This window comes from Triticum aestivum, chromosome 1A (genome assembly GCF_018294505.1).
Source record: "Triticum aestivum cultivar Chinese Spring chromosome 1A, IWGSC CS RefSeq v2.1, whole genome shotgun sequence".
In the NCBI taxonomy this organism is placed as follows: Eukaryota; Viridiplantae; Streptophyta; class Magnoliopsida; order Poales; family Poaceae; genus Triticum; species Triticum aestivum.
In genome coordinates this window covers 32,140,516-32,155,667 of record NC_057794.1, presented here as the reverse complement: position 1 = coordinate 32,155,667, position 15,152 = coordinate 32,140,516, and the positions used below count along the sequence as shown (strand labels likewise).

The 15,152-nt window shown below is 46.1% G+C and overlaps 1 long non-coding RNA gene across 2 annotated transcripts; it reads left to right on the top strand.

Annotated features, from left to right (window-relative positions):
- The first annotated feature begins 5,055 nt into the window (after positions 1-5,055).
- LOC123081478 (uncharacterized) lies at positions 5,056-7,934 on the top strand. 2 transcript variants are annotated; one of them, XR_006438734.1, is made up of 6 exons: positions 5,056-5,446; positions 5,539-5,590; positions 5,846-5,963; positions 6,090-6,248; positions 6,374-6,578; positions 7,705-7,934. It is a non-coding gene; the product is annotated as an uncharacterized lncRNA (long non-coding RNA). The 2 variants fall into 2 exon arrangements; XR_006438737.1 differs by lacking the exon at positions 5,539-5,590 and having other exon boundaries at positions 6,090-6,578.
- The last annotated feature ends 7,218 nt before the right edge of the window (positions 7,935-15,152 follow it).

The following is a 15,152-nucleotide window of genomic DNA, read 5'->3' as shown; positions in this document are numbered from 1 at the left end:
TAGACATGTCCTTCACATAGATAACCTGTGCCACATCATTGGCTAGGACGAACGGTTCGTCAGTGTACCCAAGATTTTTCAGATCCACTGTTGTCATTCCGTACTGTGGGTCTACCTGTACCCCGCCGCCTGACAGATTGACCCATTTGCACTTAAACAAAGGGACCTTAAAATCAGGTCCGTAGTCAAGTTCCCATATGTCCACTATGTAACCATAATATGTGTCCTTTCCGCTCTCGGTTGCTGCATCAAAGCGGACACCGCTGTTTTGGTTGGTGCTCTTTTGATCTTGGGCGATCGTGTAAAATGTATTCCCATTTATCTCGTATCCTTTGTAAGTCAATACAGTCAAAGATGGTCCCCTGGACAACAAGTACAACTCATCACAAACAGTGTTGTCACCTCTGAGACGTGTTTCCAACCAACTGCTGAAAGTCCTGATGTGTTCACATGTAATCCAGTCGTCGCACTGCTCCGGGTGTTTGGAGCGCAGACTGTTCTTGTGTTCATCGACATACGGGGTCACCAAGGTAGAGTTCTGTAGAACTGTGTAGTGTGCTTGAGACCAAGAATATCCGTCCCTGCATATTATTGAGTCACTTCCAAGAGTGCCTTTTCCAGTCAGTCTCCCCTCATACCGCGATTTAGGGAGACCTATCTTCTTAAGGCCAGGAATGAAGTCAACACAAAACCCGATAACATCCTCTGTTTGATGGCCCATGGAGATGCTTCCTTCTGGCCTAGCGCGGTTACGGACATATTTCTTTAGGACTCCCATGAACCTCTCAAAGGGGAACATATTGTGTAGAAATACGGGCCCCAGGATGACAATCTCGTCGACTAGATGAACTAGGACGTGCGTCATGATATTGAAGAAGGATGGTGGGAACACCAGCTCGAAACTGACAAGACATTGCGCCACATCACTCCTTAGCCTTGGTACGATTTCTGGATCGATCACCTTCTGAGAGATTGCATTGAGGAATGCACATAGCTTCACAATGGCTAATCGGACGTTTTCCGGTAGAAGCCCCCTCAATGCAACCGGAAGCAGTTGCGTCATAATCACGTGGCAGTCATGAGACTTTAGGTTCTGAAACTTTTTCTCTGGCATATTTATTATTCCCTTTATATTCGACGAGAAGCCAGTCGTGACCTTCATACTGAGCAGGCATTCAAAGAAGATTTCTTTCTCTTCTTTCGTAAGAGCGTAGCTGGCAGGACCTTTATACTGCTTCGGAGGCATGCCGTCTTTTTCGTGCAAACGTTGCAGGTCCTCCCGTGCCTCAGGTGTATCTTTTGTCTTCCCATACACGCCCAAGAAGCCTAGCAGGTTCACGCAAAGGTTCTTCGTCACGTGCATCACGTCGATTGAAGAGCGGACCTCTAGGTCTTTCCAGTAGGGTAGGTCCCAAAATATAGATTTCTTCTTCCACATGGGTGCGTGTCCCTCAGCGTCATTCGGAACAGCTAGTCCGCCGGGACCCTTTCCAAAGATTACGTGTAAATCATTGACCATAGCAAGTACGTGATCACCGGTACGCATGGCGGGCTTCTTCCGGTGATCTGCCTCGCCTTTGAAATGCTTGCCTTTCTTTCGACATTGATGGTTGGTCGGAAGAAATCGACGATGGCCCAGGTACACATTCTTCCTGCATTTGTCCAGGTATATACTTTCAGTGTCATCTAAACAGTGCGTGCATGCGTGGTATCCTTTGTTTGTCTGTCCTGAAAGGTTACTGAGAGCGGGCCAATCGTTGATGGTCACGAACAGCAACGCCTTTAGGTTAAATTCCTCCTGTCTGTGCTCATCCCACGTACGTACACCGTTTCCATTCCACAGCTGTAAAAGTTCTTCAACTAATGGCCTTAGGTACACATCAATGTCGTTGCCGGGTTGCTTAGGGCCTTGGATGAGAACTGGCATCATAATGAACTTCCGCTTCATGCACATCCAAGGAGGAAGGTTATACATACATAGAGTCACGGGCCAGGTGCTGTGATTGCTGCTCTGCTCCCCGAAAGGATTAATGCCATCCGCGCTTAAAGCAAACCATACATTCCTTGGGTCCTTTGCAAACTCATCCCAGTACTTTCTCTCGATTTTTCTCCACTGCGACCCGTCAGCGGGTGCTCTCAACTTCCCATCTTTCTTTCGGTTCTCACTGTGCCATCGCATCAACTTGGCATGCTCTTCGTTTCTGAACAGACGTTTCAACCGTGGTATTATAGGAGCATACCACATCACCTTCGCAGGAACCCTCTTCCTGGGGGGCTCGCCGTCAACATCACCAGGGTCATCTCGTCTGATCTTATACCGCAATGCACCGCATACCGGGCATGCGTTCAGATCCTTGTATGCACCGCGGTAGAGGATGCAGTCATTAGGGCATGCATGTATCTTCTCCACCTCCAATCCTAGAGGGCATACGACCTTCTTTGCTGCGTATGTACTGTCGGGCAATTCGTTATCCTTTGGAAGCTTCTTCTTCAATATTTTCAGTAGCTTCTCAAATCCTTTGTCAGCCACAGCATTCTCTGCCTTCCACTGCAGCAATTCCAGTACGGTACCGAGCTTTGTGTTGCCATCTTCGCAATTGGGGTACAACCCTTTTTTGTGATCCTCTAACATGCGATCGAACTTCAGCTTCTCCTTTTGACTTTCGCATTGCGTCCTTGCATCGACAATGACCCGGCGGAGATCATCATCATCGGGCACATCGTCTGGTTCCTCTTGATCTTCAGCAGCTTCACCCGTTGCAGCATCATTGGGCACATCGTCTGGTTCCTCTTGATCTTCACCAGCTCCCCCCGTTGCAGCATCACCGTATTCAGGGGGCACATAGTTGTCATCGTACTCTTCTTCTTCGCCGTCTTCCATCATAACCCCTATTTCTCCGTGCCTCGTCCAAACATTATAGTGTGGCATGAAACCCTTGTAAAGCAGGTGGGAGTGAAGGATTTTCCGGTTAGAGTAAGACCTCGTATTCCCACATTCAGTGCATGGACAACACATAAAACCATTCTGCTTGTTTGCCTCAGCCGCATCGAGAAACTCATGCACGCCCTTAATGTACTCGCAGGTGTGTCTGTCACCGTACATCCATTGCCGGTTCATCTGCGTGCATTATATATAATTAAGTGTCCAAATTAATAGAAGTTCATCATCACATTAAAACCAAAGTGCATACATAGTTCTCATCTAACAACATATAGCTCTCCAGAGCATCTAATTAATTAAACCATACATTGAAACTATGTAAAACATTTCAATGCGAAAACAAATGCGATCATAATCGCAACCAAGGTAACAATTGATCCAACGGCATAATGATACCAAGCCTCGGTATGAATGGCATATTTTCTAATCTTTCTAATCTTCAAGCGCATTGCATCCATCTTGATCTTGTGATCATCGACGACATCCGCAACATGCAACTCCAATATCATCTTCTCCTCCTCAATTTTTTTATTTTTTCCTTCAACAAATTGTTTTCTTCTTCAACTAAATTTAACCTCTCGACAATAGGGTCGGTTGGCATTTCCGATTCACATAAATCCTACATAAATAAAATCTATGTCATGTTGGTCGGCATAATTTTCATAAACAATAAATGAACCAATAGTTATAAAGATAATATATATACCACATCCGAATCATAGACAGGACGAGGGCCGACAGGGGCGGATACCAAAACCATCGCACTATATAAGATGCAATAATAAAAGTAAGAAAATAATATAAGTATCTATGTAAACATACAAGTAAGAATATTTTTCCTTTCGGAAAGAAGATAAGAACAAGAGGCTCACCACGGTGGTGCCGGCGATGAGCTAGGCGCGGGTAATCGACGACGGTGAAGACAGGGACGGGGCATGACAGACCGCTAAACCTAGACAAATATTGTGGAAAATGGAGCTTGGAGGTCGAGCTTGGAGAGGAGAAAGCTTAAGTAGTGTGGCTCGGGCATTCTATCGAACACCTTGTGTGCATAGGAGGTGAGCTAGAGCACCACCAAGCCCTCTCCCCCTCGGCCAGAAAAAAACAGAGCAGTGTGCTCTGCTCTTACGCGAGGGGGTATATATAGGCACCTCATTGGTCCCAGTTGGTGGCACGAACCAAGACTAAAGGGGAGTCTTTGGTCCCGGTTCAAGCCACCAACCGGGACCAATGGTGGTGGGCCAGGAGCGAGGCCCATTGGTCCCGGTTCGTCCCATCAACCGGGACCAAAAGGTCCAGATGAACCAGGACCAATGGCCCACGTGGCCCGGCCGGCCCCCTGGGCTCACGAACCGGGTCCAATGCCCCATTGGTCCCGGTTCTGGACTGAACCGGGACTAATGGGCTGACCCGGCCTGGACCAAAGCCCTGTTTTCTACTAGTGTGATGAAACAAATAAACTAGAAAGTATAGAGTTAAAAGTAAAATTGAGATCAAAGGGGAGAATGTTAGGTTGGTCTCTCTCCCGTTCGAACCCAACGGGTCGAACGGGCCCATGACTCGCGCCCTGATCAGGGGCGCCCAACCAAACCATGGTTGGTGGGCCCCTGTGACCCGCGCTATATAACAGAGATGGGGGCCGGGGCACGACTCACGAGGTTAATCGCTGCCACAATCCCCACTGACACTCCCTACCGATCTAGGGTTAGCGCGGTGCTCACGGGAAGCTCCACCGCCGCCACTACTCTCTGTCTCCTCACCACTGCCGTCCACTCGCCGCCATGGCCGGAACAGGGAGTTCATCGGCTCAGGGAGAAGGTAGTTAATCCTACTCCTCCTATCTGCTCTTAACAGTCTTGCCTAGACGATCCTACAGAATCTGTCAGATGTAACATGTACAATATACAGGTTAGCAGTTTCAACCTCAAGGAAAAAGACAAGAGATAGTTTTGATCAATGATAATTGTCACTTGCTACAGATGGGAAATGAAGTACAACAAAAACCCACCTATACCAACGCATATCTACCAACGAAATAACAATATGTGTTGTTTGTTTTAATCTCCAACCTCCCGAACTTATCCCACCCACCCATACTTAGCGCTAACCTCCTCTCCTAGGGAAAATCTAACCTCCTATACGGACGTACCTACCCACGCCCTCCCAAATTTTCCCCATCTCCCCTCCCCCATGATTCCTCTCACTCAAGCTCCATGACCACGAATCCAGGATGTTGATCGCCACCAGCAATTGCAGCTAGCTCGGGCGCTCTTCCACGGCGTCGCTCACTAGCCCGGCTGGCCCGCAGTCCTCTCCTCCGACCCTCCGCCGTCGCAACTTCCTTCGCGCTGCTGCACATGCCCTGCAGCAACCCTAGCCGCCACGGGCCGCCGGTGCGACTCCCGCGTAGGCCCTCTACCCCGCGTCTCCGCACGCGCAGGTGATGGCTTGGGCTCGCCGGTGCTGCTCCGCCTCGGCTACATCGCCTCTGACACCGACAATTTAGTAAGGCACTTCTCTCCTCTGCTCGTACCCTCTATCCCTCTCTGATTCTTTGTGCTGACATGGCATCGGTCCATGGTTTGCTTCTTTGCCAGAAATCACAAACGTGATCTGCGCTACCTAATGTTACTCACTTCATCAATCTAGGTATTTTAGTTTCGTCCTTGCATTTTTCAGTGTGCACTGCTATCTAGTTCTGCACATGCAAGCCAGTCGTTTCCAGTTCGGATGATCTATTTGGATGTATGTTTGAGTCCATATATGTTTTATTCTGAAAGAATCCTCGCCAATTTCACTGTTGCATGTTGTGTAATACTATAGGAATTAGTCTCGCATCGGTCCATCTGTCCTAATATTCCTCTTTATTGTCTATATAATCCTTAATTTCACCTTCACTTGCAGGTTCTGAAACTGACCTTGCTTCAGCCAACATGTGCGTATTTGTTGGATTGCATTGTCATTCTAGTAGTAGTTCGATCTGTTGTGTTGATGAACATCCACGTGAGGCTGCAGGATCGTTGTGCGTTACCAAAACATTGTCTCCCTTATAATCATCTAATTGCTGACTCAGTTTCAATTGTTGATCCGCTAGCTGAGTTGATGAGCATGATGTTTTGGTTTGACCTTTTCATTACGGTGCTTGCAGAATGGCGTCGTAGCAGCACTGCACAATTAATTATTGATGGCGAGCAACATCACAGCTCTTCTCATCGTGCTCACAGGCTGTGGAGCCGCCAGCCTGCTGGAGCTACTGGCCTGCTTGAGGCGCCCTCGATCAGTGCCAACATGGCGAGAGAAAACTATGGTACAGATTTCTTAGGTTGCAAGGTTCTGTGTTCCCCTAGGATTTAAGATGGTGTTGTTACTTGATGTAGGAACTATGGTATACTATGACTATAACACGTTTTGTTGTTTCTTGTATTGTTTCAGTGCATGAGCCAGAACCCTGTAAGATTGATTTCACCTTTCTCCAATTACTCTTATCAGAACTTGTGGTTCTACATGTTGCTGGCTCCCAACTTTTCTTCAATCGACATCTAATTATTCACAAGATCATGAAATATTGATGTCTCACTGGTTCTTCATCTATCAATTTCCCAGATTAGGAGTTGATATAAACATCAATATGCTCAAGGTAATTCACCCTACTTTGCATAGTAAACCGTATTGAGCTATTTTAAATGCAAAGCATCTTTAATAAATTGAAGATGGTTTCACAACGCTAGTTTGGTTTATAGATTACAATGCGATTTCCCAATATAGAAAAGAAAAGGTCGAGGCCGAGGTGAACTGTGGTGTGATCTCTGTACTGACATTTTGTATAACTTCTTTTGGCTTGCTCTCAAATATTAACGTCTTTCGTACGCGCGCACTGATGCAGAAATAACAAATATCTCAAATATGTTCTGTAAGCGCATGTGCTGATGATATTTGAGCAAAGAAGTGTGTAATTTCTCTATCTGCAGTACTACTAATGCTATTTTGATGCAATGCTACATCTGATATCTTCTAGCGTTCCCTATAAATTTTATGTTTATCTAAATATTATACAAACTTATTTGTACAGTTGAATACGGAGTTGCTAAGGGTCTTTTAGCTTACAGAGGCTAATATCCCATTTGGTCAACATAGTTAGACTTCTTGTACTAAAGTTTAGTATATCAATTTTGTACTAAAATTTACCTTGTTTTACTAAACTATCTTGTGACTAATTTTTGCATTGTTATACTACTAAAATTGCCTTGATACTGTTGTATTAAAATTTAACCATTGAGTGGGTAGGAAGAATTCCAATGGAGCAAAAGTAGTGAGACAGGAGAAGTTAACTCAAAATGCACTTAGATGTGACCTTCACATAACTCACAAATCATAGCGAGTACATAATTCATGATAGAATTGCACTAGGACACATGACATCTAGATGTATAACTGTATGTAGTAGAGTATACTTAATGCCTATATTGTTCCTTTTTAACTTGTTCGTAGAAATTGGTTTGGTTTGAATCACATATGATGAAATTTAGTTATGTACCTTCATTTGATAAATGGCACTTTATCAAAATTCAGCATTTGTTTTTATAGTTGTCGCTTGGATTTATGAGGAGAATATAGTGGGTAGAAAAATGTTGACTGTATTTCATTTAAATATGTCATCGGATGTACATGTTGATCCCCAAAAATATTTTTATGTTTGACATAGTTAATGTTGAACCTGATTTTCTCTAGAGTAAGTTACTCATCTCATTTATTTATTTTTGTAGATTGCCAAGATAAACTGGATGATGCATGGCTCCAATGTTGATTGCAAGGATGAGAATGGGGCTACTACTAGATAATTAGAATGTAATTTTCAAGACAACATTTCAAATATATAGTTGATGGCAAGGTCGAGAATTCGGCTACTACTAGATAGTTTCACATCTTGTAATCTCTGGATCGTGTTCTTTGTAATGCAACATATTTGATTCAATATATGAGACCCTCCTGTTCATTATAATATTGTGGCTCATGTACACTATCGATATTGACCTAATAATTCCGGATAGCTATCTATAAAATATCATCAATTATTCATGCTATGTAGGGAAGGCTCTAGTCGTTGCCATGATATGTCATTGGACAGGGTAGCCACCAACGCTTATGTTGTGTTGTTAGTCTCTAACTCTATACGTTGCTACATTACAACGCTTCTACATGTTGTTTACCAACGGATGCATATACGTTGTTGTATACCCTAGCAACGCCACCTACGGCAACACATCGTAATCCGTTGGTGTAGACCTTAGCAACGCATATATGGACATACGACAATGCATCGATGCGTTGCTAAAGGGGGGTTCCTGTTGTAGTGAAATTAATTAGTACACCTAATGAATTAACATGCAAGCAAAATAAGTTATCCAATAAAGCATCATTCACATCAGATGAGTTTTCAGGAACGGATCTTAGACCGCACACAGCGAAAACATGGGCGCATTGACCAGTTCTTGATCCATGAAGTTTTAGCTAAATATTGATGCCAACATTGCTTAGAGTTAACATGGGACAAAATTGTTATGAGTGCAAAGAAAATTTGCTACCATGACATACCTCAAGCTGCTTGATTTCCATCTTCACATGACTAATGATTCCGTCAACGCTCCAATTTGTCACAGTTGAAATTGGCAAGGTGGAAGAAAAGAGCATCTCAACGTCTTCCCGTGTACCATACTCAGCAGCCAACTCCATTGGCAATCTACCAAACTGTTGAGAAACAACAAAAACTTTACAAAAAGTAATATTCAACATTAGGAAATAGGCAAATGTTCATGACACATATTTACAAAGAGAGCATAAAGGTGAAATGGTGAAACTGTAACAAGGTTATTCAGAAAAGTTCACTTAGCACAGCCTTTTATTTTCATAGTACTACAGATAGCATCATGTAGGTCTACTTGCATCATAACTCCTATAGTTATGGTCATTGCATATCAGTGTAAGACAAGTCTATTGATTCACTATCCCACCAAATTAACAAAAAGATGGCACAAAGTGGGAAAGGCGAAACAGTAGCACGCTTATGTAAGAAAGGTAACTTAGCACAGCCTTTTATTTTTACATTACATATAGCATCATGTAGGTGTACTCACATAACTCGTATAGTTGTTGCATATCACTACAGAGCCAAGGAAAACACGAATATGTGACAAAATGAGCATTCTGACCTCGTCAAGAACATTTGGATTTGCACCAGCTTCCAACAAGCACTTGATAGCTTCAGTTAACCCCTTCTCTGCAGCCGTTACCAAGGGATTATAACAAGGACCAGCACCACTCATATTAGCTCCACCCTATGAGATGCAAGTATGAAAAGCCAATCATTTGTTTAGTTGTTAATACAAAAATGACTAAATCAAACATCAGTTTATAGAAATCTAGATTCCTACTGTTAGAGTTATATTTATGGTGTCCTTTGGCCTTTTGCATTCTGGCCTTTGGCCTTCCCTGTATATATGTATATATGATGGCGTTTGCCTCCTGATAATATTAAGTTGCATGTTTCCTAACATGGTATTAAAGCTTTAGGTTCTTTTTTTGCACGCTGCAACTCGTGCTAGATCCAATCACGTCGTGACGATCATCCTTTTCCGGCTCTGCTGCTCCAAATCTTCTCATCCCTCTGCTTGGCCGTTGGGCTCTGCTGCTCCAAATCTTCTCATCCCTCTGCTTGGCCGTTGCCTTTGCGCTGCAGTTTTCTCTGCTGCCGCTGCTCTACTCTCGTCCCCGTCCGTGCGAGATCGATCTTGAACTGGAAAACGGAGCAGCTGCTATCGGACGTCACGATCTTCGTTCCCACCCGGATTCCATCTCTGCTGCCGGTTGCTCGCCGGTTCTCTGCTGCCGGCGACGGTTCCGCCCCAAGTCGCCGTTCCTAGACGATTTTCTGCCGCCCGCTGCAGCTCAGATCGGGACGCGCTCCCGATTTCGTCACACTCGATCGAGACGCCCGCCACCGACCTGATTCCCGCCGCCGTTCGCCGGTTCCCGTCGCCGGCCACTTTCAGATAGGGCGCTCATCTGGCCGCCGCCTGCTCAGATCAGACCTGATTCCCGCCGCCGCCGCCGGTTCCTGTCGCCGGCCGCCTCCAGATTGGGCATTCATCAGGCCACCGCCTGCTGCCCATCGGGCGCTTTCCGCCCGCTTCCTCCATCGAGGCGCTTGGCTGGGCGGCTACGATCGGGCTGTTTCGGCCCGCTGGCTTCCTGCCTCGTGCCTGTGCGCTACCTTTCAGCTGCATTTTGGATGATTTTGCTGGTCGTTTTTCTGTGTTAAAAAAAGAGAGAAAAAAAGGAAAAAGAAAAAGAAAAGGTACTATGTCGTTGTCTTCAGGCGCTGGTTGTCTATCCAACATCAGCTCACACATGCACCTTCCATCTTTACTCGGTGCCCCTCCTCACGCCTTGCACTCTGTCACTCCCATATTTTTGGATGGCAATGGCCGCTTTGTGTCGACTCCTCTCGACGCTTCCATAGGTGGTGGTGGTCACTCTTCGTCGGCTCCCTTTGCGGCTTTTACACGTCGTGGTGGCTGCTCTTCGTCGACTCTTGCAGCTTCCGCGCGCGGTGGTGATCTCTCTACATCGACTTCTCTTGCGGTTTCCGCGCGCGGCAGTGGTCGCTCGACGTCGACTCTTCTCGCGGCTTCTCCGAGCGACGGTGGTCGCTCGACGCCGACTCCTCTTGCGGCTTCTGCGCGCAGCGGTGGTCACGCTACGTCGACTCCTCTCGCGGCCTCCGCGCGTGGCGGTGGTCGCTCTACGTCGACTCCTCTCGCGGCCTCCGCGCGTGGCGGTGGTCGTTCTACATCGACTCGCTACTCTCGGTCGACTCTACAAGCGGCCGGTGTTCCTACCTCGACCTCTTTCGCTGTGTCCCTGTCTGCGCGCGAAATTGCGCAGCTCCGAAGTCTGCTTGCTGCTTCAGAGTCTTCACCAACTGGTTCTGCAGGTTCTGTGACTGACTCTTCTGGCATTGAGAAACCACCTTCTACTCATTCAGGTACATCCCCATAGATTCTTGATACTGGAGCATCTTTTCATATGACTTATGATTCTTCTACTTTGACCTTCGTTCGACCCGTCGAGTCTCCTATTCGTGTTCTTACAGCTGATGGTACTCCCCTCCCTGTAGCTGGTCGAGGCACTCTTAACACTTCTTCATTTCATGTTCCTTCTGTCGCTCATGTTCCTCGACTTACTATGCAGCTCATATCTGGTGGTCAGATTGTTGACTCTAGTTGTAGGGTCATTCTCGACTTTGATTCATGTTCTGTTCAGGATCGTCGCACGGGCGCTCTGCTTGGTGCTGGCCCTCGACGCTCTGATGGTCTCTGGGAGCTTGACTGGCTTCGTCTTCCCTCCGCTGCCACCGCCGCCAGTCTCGCAGCTCCTGTTGCTGCATCTACCAGCTCTTTTCAGTAGTGGCATCATCGTCTTGGCCATTCGTGTGGTTCTCGTCTCTCGTCTTTGGTTCACCTTGGTGTTCTGGGATTTGTCTCCGGTAACGCTTCGTTGGATTGTCTGGGTTGTAGGCTTGGTAAGCAGATTCAACTACCTTATCCTCATAGTGAGTCAGTGTCCGAGTGCCCTTTTGATCTTGTTCACTCTGATGTTTGGGGTCCGGCTCCCTTCGCTTTGAAAGGGGGTCATCGCTACTATATTATCTTTATAGATGATTTTTCTCGGTACACTTGGATCTATTTCATGTCTTCTCGTAGTGAGGTCTTATCTATATATAAAAAATTTGCTACCATGGTTCATACCCAGTTTTCTACTCCTATTCGTGTTTTTCGTGCAGATTCGGCTGGTGAGTATATCTCCCATGCGCTGTGGGGATTCCTTGCTGAGCAAGGTACTCTTGCTCAGTTCTCTTGTCCTGGTGCTCATGCTTAGAATGGTGTGGCCGAGCGCAAGCATCGTCACCTTCTTGAGACGACACGTGCGATGATAATCGCTGCCTCTCTCCCGCCACACTTCTGGGCTGAGGCTATTACCACTTCCACCTATCTCATCAACATTCAGCCATCTGCTGCTCTACAGGGTGGTATTCCTCTTGAGCGTCTTTCTGGTCGTTCTCCTGATTATTCGGCGCTTCGCTTGTTTGGTTGTGTTTGCTATGTTTTGCTTGCCCCTCGTGAACGCACCAAACTGACCGCTCAGTCTTTTGAGTGTGTCTTTCTCGGATACAGTGATGAGCATAAGGGCTATCGGTGTTGGGATCCTGCCGGTCGTCGGGTGCGTATTTCCCGGGATGTCACCTTTGATGAGTCTCGTCCCTACTACCCTCGTCCATCCTCCTCGGCCTTTTCCACGGAGGACATCTCCTTTCTTACCTTTCCGGATACACCTTCCTTTGTGCCCAATAGTATTCCTACTCCTCGTCTCGCTGTTGCAGATCTGACGCAATCCTCTCCTATGGTTTCTTCTCCTCCCTCATCGCATGACTCACCACCTTCATCACCGATACCTTCCTCTTCTCCACCTTCATCACCGATACATTCCCCGTCTCCACATCCAGTGATTCCACCTCTCCCCTCCTTTCCATTCCATTATACTCGTCGTCGCCGTGCTGTGGATGAGTCTACTGATGTGCCCTCTACTTCTGACGTGTCGTCTTCCTCCTCTCAGCCGACTTATGGTCTCCGTTCTTGGCCTTGTCCACCCCCTGATCGATATTCTCCTTCTCGCTATGGTCTTTCGACCGTTGTTGAGCCGACTTCTTATCAAGATGCTATTGTTCATCCTGAATGGCAGTTTGCCATGGCAGAGGAGATTGCTGCCCTTGAACGCACCGGCACGTGGGATCTGGTTTCTCTTCCTCCCCGTGTTCGCCCCATCACTTGTAAGTGGGTCTATAAGATTAAGATTCGCTCTGATGGTTCTCTTGAGCGTTATAAAGCTCGTCTTGTGGCTCGTGGCTTTTAGCAGGAGCATGGTCGTGATTACGATGAGACATTTGCTCCTGTGGCCCATATGACCACTGTTCGCACACTTCTCGCCGTGGCCTCTGTTCGCCACTGGTCTGTGTCTCAGCTTGACGTTAAGAATGCTTTTCTTAATGGTGAGTTGTGTGAGGAAGTTTATATGCAGCCACCACCTGGGTATTCAGTTCCCGATGGCATGGTTTGTCGTCTTCGTCGCTCTCTCTATGGCCTTAAGCAAGCCCCCCGCGCCTGGTTTGAGCGTTTTGCCTCGGTTGTCACGGCAACTGGTTTTTCACCCAGTGTTCATGATCCAGCGCTGTTTGTCCACCTTTCTGCTCGTGGTCGCACTCTTCTTCTTCTATATGTTGATGACATGATCATCACCGGCGGTGATCTTGAGTACATTGCCTTTGTCAAGGCTCGTCTTAGTGAGCAGTTTTCTATGTCTGATCTTGGTCCACTTCGTTACTTTCTTGGGATTGAGATTTCCTCCATCTCTGATGGCTTTTTTTATTTCCCAAGAAAAGTATATCCAGGATCTTCTTGCTCGTGCGGCTCTTAGTGATGAGCGCACTGTTGAGACTCCTATGGAGCTTAATGTTCACCTTCGTGCTACTGATGGTGAGCCCTTGTCTGATCCGACTCGTTATCGTCATCTTGTTGGGAGTCTTGTCTATCTCGCTGTCACTCGTCCGGATATCTCCTATCCTGTCCATATCCTGAGTCAGTTTGTTTCTTCTCCCACTTCGGTTCACTATAGTCACCTTCTTCGTGTTCTACGATATCTTCGTGGCACGATCTCTCACCGTCTCTTCTTTCCTCGTTCTAGCTCATTACAGCTCCAAGCCTATTCGGATGCTACCTGGGCTAGTGATCCTTCGGATCGTCGTTCACTTTCTGCTTACTGTGTCTTTCTTGGTGGTTCTCTCATTGCCTGGAAGGCGAAGAAACAGACCGCAGTTTCCCGTTCAAGTGCAGAGGCTGAGTTGCGAGCTATGGCTCTTCTCACAGCAGAGGTGACTTGGTTACGTTGGTTACTTGAGGATTTTGGTGTTACTGTTACCGCACCTACTACACTCTTGTCAGACAGTACAGGTGCTATCAGTATTGAGTGGGACCCAGTGAAGCATGAGCTTACCAAGCATATTGGTGTTGATGCTTTCTTTGTGCGTGCTGGCGTGCAGGACCATGTTATTGCTCTTCAATATGTGCCTTCAGAGTTACAGCTGGCGGACTTCTTCACGAAGGCCCAGACTAGAGCGCAACATGGATTTTATCTCTCCAAACTCAGTGTTGTGGATCCACCATGAGTTTGAGGGGGGTGTTAGAGTTATATTTATGGTGTCCTTTGTGCTGCAAAAGTATCTTCACAACAGTAGCATATCCTTTCTAAGCAGCAAAAGAGAGTGGTGTCCCAAGAATTGATTGTGCATCAATATCCACTCCTCTAGAGAGAAGATACTTTACTATTTCAGAGTGCCCTGAAAAAAGAAAAGAAAATGAAGGTCATAACACTATGAAGAGTATATGAACAAAAACGTTTTTGTGCAACAAAGTTTCAATTACTATTGGTGGGAAGCAACTTGGCTGGTTCGCATTTCCCTGACAGACACACGGAAGGAGTTGCCATAAACAGATACCATAAGAAGCAGGTAATCATACTAAATGAACACCATTTGTGAGGAAAATAGTGTATGAAACAAATACCCGGGAAACTTGCATATCATCTAAGTAAGCAGGCATTGCTTGGGAAACTAGTTTCAATGGCTAAAACAAAATAACATACGAAATAGATATCCTGAGAGAAGCTCCACAGACTATAAGGATAAATAGTACAGTGCCAAAATAGATTGGTCGCAACAAGATGCCACATGGACTTTTTACACCAATATGAGCAGAAAAATCAAACTAATATGACAACTATGTTTAGAGTTGTTAGGAATATGCAACTTGTATTCCCGTAGGGCCATATGCCAGTATATATACATGTACAGGTGCAGGACATATGCAAGAAACCCCTTATACAATGGGGTAAACACAAAAGGCTACATGGCTATATATGTAGTTATGTACTACTCTAACAAGAGTTTCATAAAGCTAATCACTATTCAGAAGCCGATGGACATGAGAAGCAAATAATATCAGCCTTGTTTTAATATATCTACAGCAACAAGAAAATTGTTTATATTTCTCGCCAAAAAAGACAATTGTTTATATTATGTTGGCTGGGCTTGGTAAAATAAATC